The sequence below is a fragment of the Rattus norvegicus genome, chromosome 11 (genome assembly GCF_036323735.1).
Source record: "Rattus norvegicus strain BN/NHsdMcwi chromosome 11, GRCr8, whole genome shotgun sequence".
Taxonomy (NCBI): domain Eukaryota; kingdom Metazoa; phylum Chordata; class Mammalia; order Rodentia; family Muridae; genus Rattus; species Rattus norvegicus.
The window spans coordinates 21,021,384-21,041,632 of NC_086029.1; the positions used below are offsets into that span (position 1 = coordinate 21,021,384).

Consider the following 20,249-nt stretch of genomic DNA (forward strand, 5'->3'; position numbering starts at 1 on the left):
CATGCACAAAGCTCAATGGATCCAAATGGATCAAGGACCTCAACACAAAACCATATGCATTCAATCCAATAGAAGAGAAAGTGGGAAAGAGCCTTGAACTCATTGGCACAGGGGAAAGTTTCCTGAACAGAACACCAATGGGTCACAGTCTAAGATCAAGAATTAATAAAAAGGACCTTAGAAAATTGGGAAGCTACTGTAAGGCAAAGGACATAATCAATAAGACAAATCTGCATAGTTCAGATTAGGAAAAATATTTAAATAACCCCTTATCTGATAGAAGACTAATATATAAAGAACTGAAGAAGCTAACCACGAAGAAAAAAAAAAAAGACCCAGTCAAAAAATGGAGTATACAACCAAACCAAGAATTCCCAACATCTAAGCAATGTTCAAAGTCCTTAGTGATCAGAGAAATGCAAATCAAAACGACCATGAGATTCAACCTTACACCAGTCAGAATGGCTAAGATCAAAAACTCAGGTGACAACACATGTTGGCCAGGATGTGGAAAAAGCAGAACACTTCTCCATTGATGGTGGGATGGCAAACTGATAAAACCACTCTGGAAATGAATTTGGAGGTCCCTCAAAAAATTTGAAACAGACCTACCTGAGGACCCAAAAATACCCCTCGAGAATATCCCCCAAAGATGTCCCATCATGCCACAGGGGCACATGTTCCACTATGTTCATAAAAGACTTATTTATGATAGCCAGAAGCTGGAAACAACTCAGATGTCCCATGACAGGAAAATGGATACAAAAAATGTGGTTCATTTACACAATGGTATACAATTCAGCTATTAAGAATGAGGACATCCTGAATTTTGCAGGCAAATGAGTGATACTAGAAAATACTGTCCTGAGTGAGATAACTCAGACCCAAAAGTATTTGCACAGTATATCCTCACTAATAAGTGGATATTAGCCAAAAGGAAAGAAAGGAAAAAAAGAAAGAAAGAAAGAAAGAAAGACAGAAAGAACAGAATACACAAGATACAGTCCACAGAACTCAGAGAAGGTCAACAAGCTGAAGGGTCCAAGTGAAGATGCCTCAGTCCCACTTGCAAGGGAGAAGAAAGCAACCACAATGGGGAAGGAGGGAGGGACAGGGGAGGGAAAGGGGGATATAGGTAGGGGGGAGAGGGGAACTTGATCGGGTATTGTGTTGGGGAAAAGATTGAAACCCTTAGGGCCTGCAGTAAGAATAGAAACAGACGGCCTCGGAAGGAAGGAAGTTGGGAGAACCCTACAGAATGTACCAGAAACCTGGAAGGTGAGAGACTTTCATGATTCAAAGTGTGTGTGTGTGTTTGGGGAGTAGATGAAAAGTGCTACAGTGGGCAGAGGGAACTTGTTGAGTCCACCTCCAGCAGAAAGACATGGCACCAAGTAAGAGATGGGGTTGCTTGGACCCATCAATTCTTTCATCGGAAAGAAATGCAGAGATGGAAATGGAGAAGAGCTGGAGGAAAAGAAGGTCCATTGACAGGTGCAGGACGGGATCCAGCTTTTGGAGAAGACCCAAGACGTGACACCATTACTGAAGCTATGTGACCCTCAGAGAGAGAGAGAGAGAGAGAGAGAGAGAAAGAGAGAGAGAGAGAGAGAGAGAGAGAGAGAGAAAGAGAGAGAGAGAGAGAGCTATCATGACTGTCCTCCAAAAGACTCACCAAGTAGCTGAAAGAGTCAGGAGATATGTGCACTCAACCACTGAACAGAAGATGCTGCACCCTCTGGTTCAATTAGGGAAAAGGTGTAGGAAGTTGAGGAGCAGGACAACCCTGCCGTTTCAATTAACCTGGATCCCTGAGATCTCTCAGACATTGGATCACCACCCAGGCAGCATATACCAGCTGAGATGCGGCCTCCAACACATATACAGCAGACTCCTGGATGCCCCAGGAAATTTAGAGATCTGATGGGGTGAGGGGTGACTGGGGACCACCTAATGGAGAAAGGGTGAATTTGGGGGAGGAGGTATGGGATGTGGAACAGTCAGATGGTAGACCAGGAGGGGAGTAAAATCTGGAGTGTAAAAATAAATAAAATAAAACTCAAAAAATTGCAAAATATTTATAAACAAATATAAAAAAAGAATGATAGTCTTTGTGAAATGCAGCAGTACAAAGGATTTCTACCTCAAATGCATCCACTCAGGGTTCAGGGAACATAAGAAGCAACAGAAAAAAACATAAGTGGCAGAAGAGACAGTGTACACCAAGAAAAGAATGAACTCTAAATCAATGGGCGTTTGAACATAGAGACTGCTCACCAGGTGACAGACCTGAAGGTCCCTGTGTGGAACCTTGGAGCTGAAGTAAAAAGTGGAGCATGAGGGGAATAAAATCTGGAGTGTAAAAATAAATTAAAAAAATGTAAAAAGTTTTTTAAAAAGTAGACACAGAGTTGATTCCTAATCCAGAAGTAATTGTTGATTGATAATTACATGAAATGAAGCTACTTTCTTCCAAGGGTGTCTCATTGGGAAAACAAACTACTTTTAAGGGCAGGTTGCATCTCTAGATGGCCAGCAAGAAAACAAAAAAATCACTGACGTCTTTGAAGAATCATTGTCTCATAATATCATTTCAGGGCTTTTCTCTATTTTATTTATTTGTTTATTTGTTTGTTTGTTTGTTTTTACACTACAGATTTTATTCCCATCCCAGTCCACCCCCTCCCCGCACAGTTTCATATCCCATACCTTCTTCCCGCTCCTCCTGCCCTAGTGTCTACAAAAGGATATTCCCACTCAACCCTCTCCACCAGACCTCTAAACTTCCTAGGGCCTCCAGTCTCTTGTGGGTTACATGAATCTTTTCTTACTGAACCCAAACCCAGGAGTCCTCTGTTATATGTGTGTTGGAGGCCTCATCTCAGCTGGTGCATGGTTGGTGACCCAGTGTCTGAGATCACAGTGGTCTAGGTAAATTGAGCCAGCTGGTCTTCTTACAGGGTTACCCCGCCCCCTCTTCAGCTTCCTCCAACTTTTTCCTAACTCAATCAAAGAGGTCAGCAGCTTCTGCTCATTGGTTGGTTGTAAATATCTACATTTGAGTCTTTCAAAGGTTTGTTGGGCCTTTTGGAGGGCAGTTATAATAGGCCTCTATTTGTGAATTCCCTATAGCCTAAGTAATGCTGTCAGGTCTTGGGGCCTCCCATTGAGATGGAATCCACTTTGAGCCTGTTGCTTGACCTTCATTTCCTCAGACTCTTCCCCATTTCTATTCATGCAATTCTTTCAGACAGGAAGAATTATGGGTCCAAGCTTTGATTGTGGAATAGCAACCCCATTCCTCGCTTGATGCCCTGTCATTCTGCTGGAGGTAGGCTCAACAAGTTCCCTCTCCCCTCTCTAGTGTATTTCATCTAGGGTCCTTTGAGTCCTAAGAGTCTCTCACTCTGCAGGTCTCTCGTACATTCTAGAGAGTCCTCTAAACCCCCTTCCCTTGTTTCCATTCCTTCTGCTGGGCCTCAGGGCTTCAGTACTTTTCTCTCCACAAAATACCAGCTCATGTTCCACTTCCCACAACCCAGTACCCTTTCCCTCACCTGTCGCTCCCTCCTTCCACCCCACCCCCATTGTGGTTGCTTTCTTCTCCCTCCAAAGTGGGTCTGAGGCATCCTCACTTGGGCTCTTCAGCTTGTTGACCTTTTTGAGTTCTGTGGACTGTGTCTTGGGTATTATGTTCTTTCTTTCTTCCTTTCTTTCTTTCTTTCTTTCTTTCTTTCTTTCTTTCTTTCTTTCTTCCTTTCTTTCCTTCTTTTCTTCCTTTTCTTCTTTTTTTTGGGGGGGGGAGGCTAATATCCACGGATTGAGAACATACTATGCATGCCCTTTAGGGTCTTTACCTCACTCAGGATGATATTTTCTAGTTCCATCTATTTGCTTACAAAACTCAAAATGCCCTCCTTCTTAGTAGCTGAGTAGTATTCCATTGTATAAATGAACCACATTTTCTGTATCCATTCTTCTGTCATGGGACATCTGGGTTGTTTCCAGCTTCTGGATATCACAAATAAGGCTGCTATGAACATAATGGAACACATGCCCCTGTGGCATGGTGGGGAATCTTTTGGGTATATTCCCAAGAGTAATATTTCTGGGTCCTTAGGTAGGTCTATTTCCTATAATTTTTTTCCAAATTGATTTCCATAGTCATAGCAGTTTGCCATCTCACCAACAATGAAGTGTTCCTCTTTCTCCATACCCTTGGGAAACTGTGTTGTTACCTGTGGTTTTGATCTTTGCCATTCTGATTGGTTTAAGATAGAATCTCAGGGTGGGTTTGATTAGCATTTCTCTGATCACTAAGGAGTTTGAACATTTCCTTTGGTGTTTCTCAGCCATTAGAGATTCCTCTGTTGTGAATTCGTGGTTAAATTATATACTCCAGTTTTTGATTGGGTTGTTTGGTTTCCAGATGAATTTGAGATTTGCTCTTTTGATATCTTTGAGGAATTGCGTTGGGATTTTGATGAGGATTGCATGGAATCTGTAGATTGCCTTTTGTAGGATGCCTATTTTTACTATGTTAACCCTGTCAATCCATGAGCATGTGAGATCTCTCCATTTTCTGAGATCTTCTTTGATTTCTTTCTTGAGAGACTCAAAGTTCTTATCATAAAAATCTTTCACTTGTTTGGCTACTGTTACCTCAAGAGATTTTATATTATCTGTCCATATCATGAAGGGAGTTGTTTCCCTTATTCCTTTCTCAGACTTTTTATTCATTTCTATAAAGGAAGTATTGATTTATTTGAGTTAATATTATATCTGGCCACTTTGCTGGTAGAGTTTTTTGGGTTGCTTATGTATACTCTAAAATCATCTGCAAATAGTGATACATTTATTTTTTTTCCAATTTTTATTCCCTTGATCTCTTTCTGTTGTTGTATTGTTTTAGCTAGCACTTTAAGAATTATATTGAATAGATATGGGGAGAGTGGGCATCCTTGTCTTGTTCCTGAAAGTGGGATTGCTTCAAGTATCTCTCCAAATAATTTGATAATGGCTATTGGTTTGTATTAAATTGTTTTTATTGTGTTTAAATATGGGCTTGGGCCTTGAATTCCTGATCTCTCCAATACTTTTAACATTAAGGGGTGTTTTGCGTTTTTTTTTTTTTCAAATGCCTTTTCTGCATCTAAGGCGATGATAATTTGATTTTTTTTTTGACGTTGTTTACATGGTGGATTATGCTGGTGGATTTCCACATATTGAATCAACTTTGCATCCCTATGATGAAGTCTATTTGATCATGGTGAATGATGGTTTTGATGTAAGAATTTTATTGAGTAATTTTGCACCTATATTCATAAGCAAGATTGGTCTGAAGTTCTCTTTTTGGTTATGGTCCTTGTGTGGTTTAAGTATCAGAGTAATTATGGCTTCATAGAATTAATTAGGTAGTGTTCCTTCTGTTTCTATTTTATGGAATATTTTGAGGAATATTGGTATCAGGTCTTCTCTGAAGGTCTGGTATAATTCTGAACTAAATCCATCTGACCCTGGTACTCTTTTGGTTGGGAGGTTTTTAGTGACTTCTATTTCCTTATGGGATATGAGCCTGTTTAGAGAGTTTACCTTGATTTAACTTTGTATGTGGTATCTGTCTAGAAAGCCACCCATTTCATCTAGATTTTCTAGTTTTGTGGAGTACAGGCTTTTATAATCGGATTTGATTATTCTTGAATTTTCTTGGTTTCTGTTATTTCTCCCTTTTCATTTCTGAGTTTGGTAATTTGGATGCTGCATCTGGGCCCTTTGGTTAGTTTGGCTACAGGTTTATCTATCTTGTTGATTCTCTCAAAGAATCAGCTTTTGTTTTGTTTCTATTTGGTTGACTTGAGCCCTGAGTTTGACTATTTCCTACCTTCTGCTCTTCAGTGAGTTTGCCTCTTTTTGTTCTAGAGCTCTCAGGTGTACTGTCAAGTTGTTAGCATAAGATCTCTCCAATTTATGAATCTTAATCTTAGCACTGCTTTCATGTGTCTCATAAATTTGGGTATGATGTGTCAACATTTTCATTAAATTCCAGGAAGTCTTTAATTTCTATCTTTATTTCATCCCCGACCAAATTATCATTGAGTAGAGAATTGTTCAGTTTCCACATGTATGTAGGTTTTCTGTTGCTTTTGCTGTTATTAAAGACCAGTTTTGGCCATGGTCTGATAGGATACATGGGCTTTATTTTATCATTTTTAATTTTACATTATTTTCCTACTCTCTTTATTTACAGGTATTTCATATATGTTATGGCCACCAGGTTAGTGAGGTTTGTTGTTGTTGTCTGTTTTTTTAGAATTCGTGAATTCTTGAAAAAGCTGGCTTTTGTTTTTGTTTTTGCATACTTTTCGAATCTTTTTTTTCTGCTCTATCCTTTTCATTTGCTTTTGCTTGATTCAAATGTTGTGTTAGGTGTAGTATTTTATTTTATTGTTTTATTTTACTTTATTTTATCTTTATCATTCAAATGCCTATTTGTTTTCTAATGAGAGGCAGAAAGGGAGTCGATCCTGATAGGGAGGAATTTGAGGAGGAAATGGGAGGAGTATGGGTAACCATAATCAGGATATACGATGTGAGAAAAAAGACCATTTTCAATAAACAGAATAAAGTAAAATAAAGTCTGATGAAAAGAAGTGGTTTCTGTACCGCAGCTCGTGTTCAAGACAAGAGTCTGAATGTCATGTCTACAGATTCAGCGCTGTCTTCTGGGAGACAAGTTCTAATACCTTATATACTCAGAAGCCCTTAAATATGACCGAGGACTTGTATGAAATAAATTACATTCTTCTTTAATGTAAAGTCCCCCACAAATGAAAAAAATAATACATCTACTAAATATTACTTAAAATTTAATTTAAATTAAAAAATCATAGGACTGTCATAAAATTTGAGGGAAGCAATCTAAAAGACAAAATAATTCTCTTATGGGATATATAAATTTTCATCAATACTTCCTTTATCTGATGGGCAAGGTTTTACTGACCCACCCATCATAATCATGAAATAGTAAAGAATATCTCTAATATCTAATGTTAAAATAAATTTCCAGTACATGAAAGTTTACAGAGTTTTTGTCCTATCATTGGATGGTATTATCATTGAGTGCGTCAAAAGATAATGCTTTATAAAATGTAACATGATACAGCATACATTCTATACTATATGAATAAAGACTACTATATATACACATATACATATGCATATATATATATATATGAAAACAAACTGCTACGTTTAGTATTAAAATGTATTTGAATTCATGAATTTGAAAACTTAAAATTACAGTACATGCCCAAGATTTGCTCTTTTACAGTCAGGAGACTATAAATTGAGTAATACATATTAAAGAGAGCCTATATTTATTATTTGCTTTTTCTCATAAATTCAAAATTTAACTTGATGTGCTTGCTTTGGTTTCCCCTACTTTACTTCTTTTTTTTTTCTTTTTTTTTTTTATTAACTTGAGTATTTCTTATATACGTTTCAAGTGTTATACCCTTTCCCAGTTTCCTGGCAAACATCCCCCTCCCCCCTCCCCTTTTTTATGGGTGTTCCCCTCCCCATCTTCCCCCCCCTTGTTGCCCTCCCCCCAACAATCTAGTTCACTGGGGGTTCAGTCTTAGCAGGAACCAGGGCTTCCCCTTCCAATGGTGCTCTTACTAGGATATTCATTGCTACCTATGAGGTCAGAGTCCAGGGTCAGTCTTTAGGTAGTGGCTTAGTCCCTAGAAGCTCTGGTTGCTTGGCATTGTTGTACATATGGGGTCTCGAGCCCCTTCAAGTTTTTCCAGTTCTTTCTCTGATTCCTTCAACGGGGGTCCTATTCTCAATTCAGTGGTTTGCTGCTGGCATACGCCTCTGTGTCTGTTGTATTCTGGCTGTGTCTCTCAGGAGCGATCTACATCCGGCTCCTGTCGCCCTGCACTTCTTTGCTTCATTCATCTTGTCTAATTGGGTGGCTGTATATGCATGGGCCACATGTGGGGCAGGCTCTGAATGGGTGTTCCTTCTGTGTCTGTTTTAATCTTTGCCTCTCTATTCCCTGCCAAGGGTATTCTTGTTCCCCTTTTAAAGAAGGAGTGAAGCATTCACATTTTGATCATCCGTCTTGAGTTTCATTTGTTCTAGGCATCTAGGGTTTTTCAAGCACTTGGGCTAATAGCAGTTATCAATGCATGCATACCATGTGTGTTTTTCTGTGATTGGGTTACCTCACTCAGGATGATATTTTCCAGTTCCGACCATTTGCCTACGAATTTCATAAAGTCATTGTTTTTGATAGCTGAGCAATATTCTATTGTATAGATGTACCACATTTTCTGTATCCATTCCTCTGTTGAAGGGCATCTGGGTTCTTTCCAGGTTCTGGCGATGATAAATAAGGCTGTGATGAACATAGTGGAGGACGTGTCTTTTTTATATGTTGAGGCATCTATTGGGTATATGCCCAAGAGAGGTATAGCTGGATCCTCAGGCAGTTCAATGTCCAATTCTCTGAGGAACCTCCAGATTGATTTCCAGAATGGTTGTACCAGTCTGCAATCCCACCAACAATGGAAGAGTGTTCTTCTTTCTCCGCATCCTTGCCATCATCGGCTGCCACCTGAGTTTTTTGATCTTAGCCATTCTCACTGGTGTGAGGTGAAATCTCAGGGTTGTTTTCATTTGCATTTCCCTTATGAATAAAGATGTTGAACATTTCTTTAGGTGTTTCTCAGCCATTCGGCATTCCTCAGCTGTGAATTCTTTGTTTAGTTCTGAACCCCATTTTTAATAGGGTTATTTGTCTCCCTGCGGTCTAACTTCTTGAGTTCTTTGTGTATTTTGGATATAAGGCCTCTCTCTGTTGTAGGATTGGTAAAGATCTTTTCCCAATCTGTTGGTTGCCGTTTTGTCCTAACCACAGTGTCCTTTGCCTTTCAGAAGCTTTGCAGTTTTATGAGATCCCATTTGTCAATTCTTGATCTTAGAGCATAAGCCATTAGTGTTTTGTTCAGGAAATTTTTTCCAGTGCCCATGAGTTCCAGATGCTTCCCTAGTTTTTCTTCTATTAGTTTGAGTGTGTCTGGTTTGATGTGGAGGTCCTTGATCCACTTGGACTTAAGCTTTGTACAGGGTGATAAGCATGGATCGATCTGCATTCTTCTACATGTTGACCTCCAGTTGAACCAGCACCATTTGCTGAAAATGCAGTCTTTTTTCCATTTGACGGTTTTGGTTCCTTTGTCAAAAATCAAGTGCCCATAGGTGTGTGGGTTCATTTCTGGGTCTTCAATTATGTTCCATTGGTCTATCTGTCTGTCTCTGTACCAATACCATGCAGTTTTTAACACTATTGCTCTGTAATACTGCTTGAGTTCAGGGATTGTGATTCCCCCTGACATCCTTTTATTGTTGAGAATAGTTTTAGCTATCCTGGGTTTTTTGTTATTCCAGATGAATTTGCAAATTGTTCTGTCTAACTCTTTGAAGAATTGGATTGGTATTTTGATGGGGATTGCATTGAATCTGTAGGTCACTTTTGGTAAAATGGCAATTTTTACTATATTAATCCTGCCAATCTATGAGCATGGGAGATCTTTCCATCTTCTGAGGTCTTCTTCAATTTCTTTCTTCAGTGTCTTGAAGTTCTTATTGTACAGATTTTTTACTTGCTTGGTTAAAGTCACACCGAGGTACTTTATATAATTTGCGTCTATTATGAAGGGTGTCGTTTCCCTAATTTCTTTCTCGGCTTGTTTCTCTTTTGTGTAGAGGAAGGCTACTGATTTATTTGAGTCAATTTTATACCCAGCCACTTTGCTGAAGTTGTTTATCAGCTTTAGTAGTTCTCCGGTGGAACTTTTGGGATCACTTAAATATACTATCATATCATCTGCAAATAGTGATATTTGACTTCTTCTTTTCCCATCTGTATCCCCTTGACCTCCTTTTGTTGTCTGATTGCTCTGGCTAGAACTTCAAGAACTATATTGAATAAGTAGGGAGAGAGTGGGCAGCCTTGTCTAGTCCCTGATTTTAGTGGGATTGCTTCAAGTTTCTATCCATTTAGTTTAATGTTAGCAACTGGTTTGCTGTATATGGCTTTTACTATGTTTAGGTATGGGCCTTGAATTCCTATTCTTTCCAGGACTTTTATCATGAAGGGGTGTTGAATTTTGTCAAATGCTTTCTCAGCATCTAATGAAATGATCATGTGGTTTTGATCTTTCTGTTTGTTTATATAATGGACCACGTTGATGTTTGTCCGTATATTAAACCATCCCTGCATGCCTGGGATGAAGCCTACTTGATCATGGTGGATGATTGTTTTGTTGTACTCCTGGATTTGGTTTGCCAGAATTTTATTGAGTATTTTTGCGTCGATATTCATAAGGGAAATTGGTCTGAAGTTCTCTTTCTTTGTTGGGTCTTTGTGTGGTTTAGGTATAAGAGTAATTGTGGCTTCATAGAAGGAATTCGGTAGGGCTCTATCTGTTTCAATTTTGTGGAATTGTTTGGATAATATTGATACGAGGTCTTCTATGAAGGTCTGATAGAATTCTGCACTAAACCCATCTGGACCTGGGCTCTTTTTGGTTGGGAGACCTTTAATGACTGCTTCTATTTCCTTAGGAGTTATGGGGTTGTTTAACTGGTTTATCTGTTCCTGATTTAACTTCGGTACCTGGTATCTGTCTAGGAAATTGTGCATTTCCTGCAGATTTTCAAGTTTTGTTTAATATAGGTTTTATAGTAAGATCTGATGATTTTTTGAATTTCCTCTGAATCTGTAGTTATGTCTCCCTTTTCATTTCTGATTTTGTAAATTCGGACACAGTCTCTGTGTCCTCTTGTTAGTCTGGCTAAGGGTTTATCTATCTTGTTGATTTTCTCAAAGAACCAACTTTTGGTTCTGTCGATTCTTTCTATGGTCCTTTTTGTTTCTACTTGTTTGATATTAGCTTTAATTTCTTTCTTTATTTCTTCCATGACCAAGTTATTATTGAGTAGAGCATTGGTCCATTTCCACGTATATGTGGGCATTCTTCCCTTATTGTTATTGAAGACCAGTTTTAGGCTGTGGTGGTCTGATAGCACGCATGGGATTATTTCTATCTTTCTGTACCTGTTGAGTCCCGTTTTTTGACCAATTATATGGTCAATTTTGGAGAAAGTACCATGAGGAACTGAGAAGAAGGTATATCCTTTTGCTTTAGGGTAGAATGTTCTATAAATATCTGTTAAGTCCATTTGGCTCATGACTTCTCTTAGTCTGTCTACGTCTCTGTTTAATTTCTGTTTGCATGATCTGTCCATTGATGAGAGTGGGGTGTTGAAGTCTCCTACTATTATTGTGTGAGGTGCAATGTGTGTTTTGAGCTTTAGTAAGGTTTCTTTTATGTATGTAGGTGCCCTTGTATTTGGGGCATAGATATTTAGGATTGAGAGTTCATCTTGGTGCATTTTTCCTTTGATGAATATGAAGTGTCCTTCCTTATCTTTTTGGATGAATTTTAGTTGAAAATTGATTTTATTTGATATTAGAATGGCTACTCCAGCTTGCTTCTTCTAACCATTTGCTTGGAAAATTGTTTTCCAGCCTTTCACTCTGAGGTAGTGTCTGTCTTTGTCTCTGAGGTGTGTTTCCTGTAGGGAGCAGAATGCAGGGTCCTCATTGCGGATCCAGTTTGTTAATCTATGTGTTTTTATTGGGGAGTTGAGACCATTGATGCTGAGAGATATTAAGGAATAGTGATTATTTCTTCCTGTTATATTTCATATTTGGATGTGAGGTTATGTTTGTGTGCTTTTCTTCCCTTTTTTTGTTGCCAAGATGATTATTTTCTTGCTTCTTCTAGGGTATAGCTTGCCTCCTTATGTTGGGCTTTACCATTTATTATCCTTTGTAGTGCTGGATTTGTAGAAAGATATTGTGTAAATTTGGTTTTGTCCTGGAATATCTTGGTTTCTCCATCAATGTTAATTGAGAGTTTTGCTGGATACAGTAACCTGGGCTGGCAGTTGTGTTCTCTTAGGGTCTGTATGACATCAGTCCAGGATCTTCTGGCCTTCATAGTTTCTGGCGAGAAGTCTGGTGTGATTCTGATAGGTCTGCCTTTATATGTTACTTGACCCTTTTCCCTTACTGCTTTTAATATTCTTTCTTTATTTTGTGCGTTTGGTGTTTTGACAACTATGTGACGGGAGGTGTTTCTTTTCTGGTCCAATCTATTTGGAGTTCTGTAGGCTTCTTGTATGCCTATGGGTATCTTTTTTTTTAGGTTAGGGAAGTTTTCTTCTATGATTTTGTTGAAGATATTTACTGGTCCTTTGAGCTGGGAGTCTTCACTCTCTTCTATACCTATTATCCTTAGGTTTGATCTTCTCATTGAGTCCTGGATTTCCTGTATGTTTTGGACCAGTAGCTTTTTCCGCTTTACATTATCTTTGACAGTTGAGTCAATGATTTCTATGGAATCTTCTGCTCCTGAGATTCTCTCTTCCATCTCTTGTATTCTGTTTGTGAAACTCGTATCTACAGCTCCTTGTCTCTTCTTTTGGTTTTCTATATCCAGGGTTGTTTCCATGTGTTCTTTCTTGAGTGCTTCTATTTCCATTTTTAATTTCTTCAACTGTTGGATTGTGTTTTCCTGGAATTCTTTCAGGGATTTTTGTGTCTCCTCTCTATGGGCTTCTACTTGTTTATTTATGATTTCCTGGAATTCTTTCAGGGATTTTTGCGATTCCTCTCTGTAGGCTTCTATTTGTTCTCTAAGGGAGTTCTTCAGGTCTTTCTTGAAGTCCTCCAGCATCATGATCAAATATGATTTTGAAACTAGATCTTGCTTTTCAGGGGTGTTTGGATATTCCGTGTTTGCTTTGGTGGGAGAATTGGGCTCTGATGATGCTATGTAGTCTTGGTTTCTGTTGCTTGGGTTCCTGCGCTTGCGGCTTGCCATCAGGTTATCTCTAGTGTTACTTTGTTCTGCTATTTCTGGCAGTGGCTAGACTGTCCTATAAGCCTGTGTGTCAGGAGTGCTGTAGACCTGTTTTCCTGTTTTCTTTCAGCCAGTTATGGGGACAGAGTGTTCTGCTTTCGGGCGTGTAGTTTTTCCTATCTACAGGCCTTCAGCTGTTCCTGTGGGCCTGTGTTTGGTGTTCACCAGGCAGGTCACTTGCAGCAGAAAAGTTGGTCTTACCTGTGGTCCCGAGGCTCAAGTTTGCTTGTGGGGTGCTGCCTATGAGCTCTCCGTGGCAGCATCAACTAGGTAGATCTGCTCTGCCATTTCCGGGAGCCTTCGTGCACTAGCGTTCCAGATGGCGTTTGGTGTTTTCCTCTGGCGTCAGAGATGTGTGCAGAGTGCAGTCTATTCTGGTTTCCCAGGCGTGTCTCTCCCCTACTTTTCTTATCACACTTGGGAAAAAATTTTCAGGACCCCTGATTTTAAGATTTTTCTGTACGCTTTGGTCTTGGGGTTTTACAGTTCCAATTTTTAACACATGTCTTTCATTAAGTGTCATCAATGCCATCTTTTGAACATATTATACACTCTGCCCTGAATATTCTTGTCACCCTTGTCCAAGTTAATTAAACATACATTTGGTTCTGGATACTCACTTCTGGTTCATTGTTTTGTGTGTCTGAATTCATGCCAGGATCATGCACCAAGTTAAAAAGAAAATGAACATCAACAAAGTGAGGTGGAAATCTTTTGATTGATATAATTTATTTTCAAGCAGTATGGTTTTATAAGCTTATATAGATATATATGCAAATATTAATTTATGAAATGTAATCACAAATAGTTTTATTTAAAATAGTCAAATTATTTAATAGATATTAGTCAAATAATCCATATAGCCATGATTGACTATGCCAAGTGTTTTTAAAATCAATAATCATGACAGAACTTCATTTAAAACACAAAATGATATTTTGTCTCACATTAGGTAAAATAACAATAATAAAATATCAAGACAACAAGTTCTGACAATAATGTAGAATATTTTGAAACTTTATATACCAGTGACAGAAGACAAGGTGATAAATTTTATATAGAAAAACAATGAAAGCTACTCAGAAAGCATAACAAAATTCTACATGACTTTGAAATTTCGTTTAGGAATATTTAAGGTTCATTGAATAAGGTTTTAAAGCTGCTAAAATTCTTCAGTCCACTGAAATACTGTCTATAGGTGAAACAATGTAACAGGTAAATGTTTACATCCAGTAACTGATAAATGTATGAGTAAACATGATATATATGTGTAATGTTATACTATCTAGCATTTTTATAGGAAAGCACCCTTATGAATGCAAAAAATAAGTCGTGTTGAGAACAGAACTCCTCATCTGTCAGTAATAAATGTCAAATAATGTATGAACATAGTACTCTAACTTAAATATATTAGGCAAAAACACAGAAAGAAAAACTCTGTCAAAAAGCAACCAAACAAACAAAAATTTTTTCTTAGAAGATGAAGAATATTTAGTACAGCACCTTTTCTTATTTTCACACTTGTGAAAAATAAAAGCTAATTTTGCATGTCGTTATGCTGCTGTAAAGAACACTTTCTGTAGTCTGGGTATTATAACAATATTATAACTTAGTTTAATAAGATATGGTTAATAAATTTTAAATGTACATTTAATGGATTGATCAATCCTTATATGCATCCTCTAAGTTCAAAAGTAAAAGTTGTGTTCTTTAATGGACAGTGCTGGTGAGGTGCAAAGGAAATTGAAAGGGAAGCATCCCCTTATACTACTGTTGGTGTAATGAATTTCTAGATACTCTGTATACAAGAAAGAGTACCTGTGACAGTGATGGTGTACCTGAGCCTTAGCCCCTGTGGATGTTACACAGAATGCCATCGGCTATCTCAGACTGAGTTTCATGGCTGTAAGTACAGGCAGTTTACTAGCAGGTTCCTCTGAGTTACTTTCGACAGAAGTTTTCTGTAGGATTACTGCATAGAATTTGGAGCTTTTGTCATATAGAGAAACTGAAAACTTCTTGGTATTTCTATGAAGCAGATAATGCAGCATTTCACTGGTTAAAGAGAACACGGTCACAATACATACAGACAGACATAAAGAAGATGAAGTAGTGGAGAATATTTTCAATATAAGAAAATCTTTTATAGAGAGAAGAAAAAATTAGATATTTTTATCTATGGTGAAGTTTGAAAAAATTTTTTCCAAGAAAGAAAAAACTTTAAATCTCTTCAGATAAATGCACACTCTCTAGTGACTAATGCATATTTGCAATTCAAGCAGAACCTTAACTTTTTTCATACATTTTTTGAGGGTCTGGTAAGTTCTTGTATGAACAGATAGGAAAATAATTTGCAATATTATTCCTGAAAATTATGCATGCTCGCTTTCCATCTATGAATATAAACTGAAGATGCTAGGAAGGATAAAAGGAGACAAGTGCACACACAATTTTAATTATTAATTGGATACTAGATGTCATGGCAGCAATAGCAGAACCAAGGACGTAAGTATGAGATACATCAAGAGTCTACAGACTACTGAAGGTTTAATTAGAATCCCTTATTTGGTATAACCACACTTGTGGATAGGCTCTATGTCCAATAAAAGATACTAAACAAGAAAAGAACTCAATGATATTATTGTATACTTTTCTTCCTATTGCTATATTTGCTTTTGTTTTACTGGTCTCCTTTTGTACATTAATGTTTCCATTTTTAGTTTTTATAGGCATTGTATGTATGTGAATGTGCGTGTATGAGTGTGTGTGTGAGTGTATGACAGTGTATGTGTGTTAGTGTGTGAGTGTGAATGTGCATGTATGAGTGGGTATGTATGAGTGTGTGTGTGTGTGTGTGTGTGTGTGTGTGTGTGTGTGTGTGTTTCCTCTTAGGTCCTCTTATGGTTTTTTTCTTTACTCTGGCTTGATGGTTTATGTTTGTTGTTTCTTTTTTAATTAGAAATTATAAGAAGTGGAGTTGGGGGGACCAGCAAGTGGGAAGAATGGGGGGAGGATTTCGGAAGGTAAAATTATTACTTGAATGTACTCTATGAATAAATTAAATTTCAATTTTAAAAAATCAGTATAATTTAACAACAAAAACAGGGACACCAAAATCAAGAGGGAAACATTTAAAGTCGGACATGTATTAAACATGTACCATCTATGTGAACCTTTATCAATATTTTCCTGAAGGTACAATTCAAGCAAAAAAAAGAGAAACCTGATCCAGAGAAATTCAGGAAAAAGTAAATAAGAGCCAATGTGACGATTGGCCTTGAGAACTTGAGCAAGGAAAAAGAGGTTTCGGGAAGACAGGCTCCAGAAATGAAATGAGCTGGAATGATGCATCACCTGATGTGCCTCACAGTGTGAAACAAATGTTCTAATGGAGACTGCGGACTGTGAGTGGCAACAGAAACACTGATGAAGCAAAGCAAGAGCACAGTAACTCCAGGAAAAAGTCAGTAAGAATTACAATACTTCTTGCATAACACTGAAAACTTTACAGTGATTATTATTTTAAAACAGGATAGAAATATATTTGATCATATTATTAAATACTAGAAATACTAGAATATATATACATATATATATATTTGTGGGCATTGTATGTATGTGAATATACGTATGTATGTATACGTACACACACACACACACACACACACACACACACATATATATATATATATATATGGAGAGAGAGAGAGAGTCAGAACATACCTTAATTTCTTTACCTATGGTAAGAGGAAGAAAATTCAGGTGTTTGAACAAGAGGAATTTTCATAAATTCTCTTTGAATGTCACACAATTATTTATTTTCTTGGGTAAACTGTATAAAATAGAATCATTATTACCTCATAAAAGGAGAAAGTATGTTTAAAGTCAAAATTAACTGCTCTCTGAATAACAGTGTTGTGCCCTTTGGATGGAATTTCTTTATTTAGCAGTGTTAAAGATGTTCTGCTGAGGAATGCTGCTCTTTGGACATGTCCCAATGTTGACCTCTTGAACTGTGAGCAGCCATGATGACCCAGAAGTGATCTTCGCAAACCTGAGCCAATCGATTTTCCTTCTGAGCAGGAGGGTGCAATGAAGAACCCCGCCTTTCCCTAAGCATATGCAAATGATTAATAGAGCAATGTCTGACTCATCGGGTCACGTTATTGTTCAAGAGCTAAGTAACGTAACATGGCTATAGGGAGAAGCTCGTGACCCTTCCTAAGAATAAAGTTAGCACTTTCCAGTGGAGAGAATAGGTTTTGTTTGCTTTGATTTTGTTTTGGTTTGTTAAGTAGTGTTGAGGATACTCTTATTAAAAAGAATATCCAACTCACTCCTATAAGTAATTTTAATTGAACTTTTTTCTCTGACCTTAAATTCAGTGGACTCGTTTCTTTGTCTGACCTTTGAGATTTGTATGGTGGAAAAGTTTATGCGCATGCCTGAAGCCACTGCCACACTTAATTGGTGTTTTCTTCATGTCTGCCACGCAGCATGAATAGCTGTTAGACAGTAGAGCTTACGGGTCCTAATATTAAGACAAGGAAAACAATTTCAATGTTGATATTCTAACACTGTGATTAAGAACTCTGTTTAATAAATCTTGGTAATTAGCAATTGTAGCAGATTCATATGAGGAGTTGATTTTAGAAAACTATAAAATTCTTACCAACTTTCTTCAATATTAAGGCTATGGCCTTAAACTTAAGTCCCATGAGGAGTGGATGGACTCAGAATCCCACTGCTCCTGCCTTGTTTCCTAGGATGACTGTGGGTAGGTGTCCTCTCTCTGATATTACTTAATGAAAATAATGAAACACCAATAAAGATTTTCCATTTCAAGTTTTGATTATGCTTTACTTTTATTTCTATTAAAACAATTTAGTGACTATATAACACATGCATACTATAAATATAAAAGCTTGGATCATTTCTCCGAGCCTTCATGTAGACACAGCAATATATACTTTCATTTATTTTTGAGAGTTTTATCAGAGTGTTATATTTTTATTATTTTTTCCTCCATCTTCTCCCTCCAATTTCTCCCATGTCTCCCCTTCCCTTCTCAAATACATCCCTTCTAGTTCTTTAATAAAAACTGATTCATACACAGATACACACATGTGTGTGTATTAATTTTATAAATACAATCTCCTGTGGCCATTTACTGTTGCTCATGTGTGTTAACGGCTAAGCTCTTAGATTTCATTTTAACAATGCTTTGCTTTTAAATGGAATGTTCTATCCACTTTATCTATCTATCTATCTATCTATCTATCTATCTATCTATCTATCTTTATTTATTCATTTATTATATTGCAGATGCTGCCCCACCTCTTGGCCCCCACTCGTAAGTTTCCTCCCTCATTCTCTTCCTCTTTAGTCCCGCCCTCATATTCCCCACCCTGGTGCATCAAGTCTCTAAAGGATTAAAATCATCTCCCTCTAAGGCCAGACATGACATCCTTCTGCTACATATTGTCTTGGAAGAGCCCACGTGCTGTTTGTTATTACCTGAGTCTCTGGAGTCTCCCAGACGTCATTGTTAGATGACAATGTTGGTTTTCCTGTAGGGTGATCATCTCCTTCAGAGCTCCCAATCATTCCCCTAATTCTACTCTAGGGGTACCTGACCTCCATCCAATGTTTGTCTGTGAGTATCAGCATCTGTCTCAGTCAACCTCTGGGCAGAGCCTCTCAGAGGCTTGCTCTACTAGGCTCCTATCTCTTTTTTTTTTTATTATAAAATCTATTTTTATTATGTTTCCACCAGAAAACCTATCTTTTATTTTAAAGTTTCATTATGAGATAAATACAAAGTAAATATCATTATCATTAGTGGATTGATATATGTATAGCTATGTAGAGCTTTTCTTTGTAATAAAATACCTTTTTACCCCAAAGGAGAAGAAAGCACATTATAATTCCAAAGGAACAATTTATATTAAAAAAAATCCAATTTCTTTTGGTCTAAATCTGATCTTCATTTAATTCCAAATAACAAGGAAATTAACAATCAGTGCTGCAACCTTACTTCTTACTAAATATTTCTAATAACATTTTAAACTTATACACAACAAACCATGGTAACCATGTATCTAATAGAAACAGGAAGTTAAGACCTGTATTTGTAATGAACAAATGTTGAAATGTCATATAATTAAGAAATCACTTGTACAACATGAACACTTTTTTTCCTTTATAAAAATCTTTTAAATATGCCTTAGGACACTTGCAAATAAATTGTAAATTTAGGTGATATTTCAATTACAATATTAAATAGTAATATCTTCAAGTAAGAATGTCTAAAACATACTGCTGTTCTGTACTGATGTTATTCTCTGAAGACTAGAACTCTTGCCTCTTTGCGGGAGTTGGTGACTCTGTGTGCAAATCAGGTTCTATTTTCCTTCTAAGTGTTCCTTTACTAATTTTTCCAAAGAGAAGAAATGCTCGTCTGCATCTTTTGACACAAGTTTCCTAATAGAATCTGCAAGTTCAAAAAAATAGTCTATATTTCTTCCACTTGGACCAGCTGCGTTAAAAATTTGTTCAGCAATGTCTTCCAGAGGTGCAGGTCCAAGATAGTTAGGATTATCACATGTTCCAACGTAGAGCAAAACACTGAATAGTTTTGTGGAATCTTTTGGATAAAAAATGACTGTCGTAGTTCTGTAGCCTCCTTTCTCTCTGAAGTCAAGATATGTTTTTACTTCTTCTTCTTTTCCTACGGGTAGTTTGTAAGCAACACCTCATACATTCCCCCCAGGATATTCAACAAGGTCACAACTCTTACAGGCTTGCTGGGGACCCCGCGGTGGTCGGTGCTGCCTTGCCAGAAGCGCCGGCTGTAGTTTGTGATGTAACCAACCAGCTTGTCTTGGTAGGGGAAGTCCACCTTCCGAATGAGGGATCCATAACCAAACACCCACATCTTTCTGGACCGGCACCCGGACTTCAGAACGAGACTGCTGCCGAGGGGAGGAACCGGCTGCTAGGGCAGTGCCAGGTGCACCCCAGGCTCCTATCTCTTAACACATCACAGCATCATTAATAGTATGAGATTGGTGCCTGCCCATGGGATGGCTCTCAAAATGGATCAATCACTGGTCATCCATTCCTTCAGTTTCTGCTCCAGTTTTGTGCCTGCATTTCTTTTAGATGTGACCAAATTTGCATCAAAAGTATTCTATGTGGCTTGGTATCCCCATCCTTCTACTGGGCATCCTTTCAGCTAAAGGATGTGGT

The 20,249-nt window shown here is 37.7% G+C and overlaps 1 pseudogene; it reads right to left on the reverse strand.

Moving 5' to 3' along the window:
- Positions 1 to 19,207: 19,207 nt before the first annotated feature.
- Positions 19,208 to 20,005, reverse strand: Chac2-ps2 (ChaC glutathione specific gamma-glutamylcyclotransferase 2, pseudogene 2; annotated as a pseudogene).
- Positions 20,006 to 20,249: the final 244 nt, after the last annotated feature.